Source organism: Sinocyclocheilus anshuiensis, unplaced genomic scaffold (genome assembly GCF_001515605.1).
Source record: "Sinocyclocheilus anshuiensis isolate Anshui unplaced genomic scaffold, SAMN03320099.WGS_v1.1 scaffold534, whole genome shotgun sequence".
Taxonomy (NCBI): Eukaryota; Metazoa; Chordata; class Actinopteri; order Cypriniformes; family Cyprinidae; genus Sinocyclocheilus; species Sinocyclocheilus anshuiensis.
The window spans coordinates 569,972-570,290 of record NW_015547712.1 but is presented as its reverse complement, the minus strand read 5'-3'; the positions used below and the strand labels follow the sequence as shown (position 1 = coordinate 570,290).

The 319-nt window shown below is 33.5% G+C and overlaps 1 protein-coding gene across 1 annotated transcript in view; it reads left to right on the top strand.

The window, feature by feature from the left end:
• Window positions 1-319, top strand: part of LOC107704059 (MAGUK p55 subfamily member 5-A-like) — a 29,034-nt gene that overhangs the window by 1,247 nt on the left and 27,468 nt on the right. The window lies entirely within an intron of this gene.

Below are 319 nucleotides of genomic sequence, written 5' to 3'. Positions count from 1 at the left end.
AGTTAGAGTTAACTAATCTCAGATAAACAGATGGTCGTCTTTCACTGCCACCTGTTACTAAACAGAGCTGAACGTCTGCGTGCGCGACTGCTGAAATCTGATTGGTTCCTTCAGAGGAAGTAGATTTAGCCAAAATATTGACATTTTGAAAATTACTCTTTTTTTTTAGCATTATTTTTTCAGCTCCATTTAGGAGCGCAAAAAAATTATACACTGCACTTTTAAAGGGCTCAAATATTGAAAAATCCAATTTTCTTGATCTTTTGAGATAAAAAAAAGTTCATTATATTTCTGATGTGAGAAAACCAAAAACCTCATC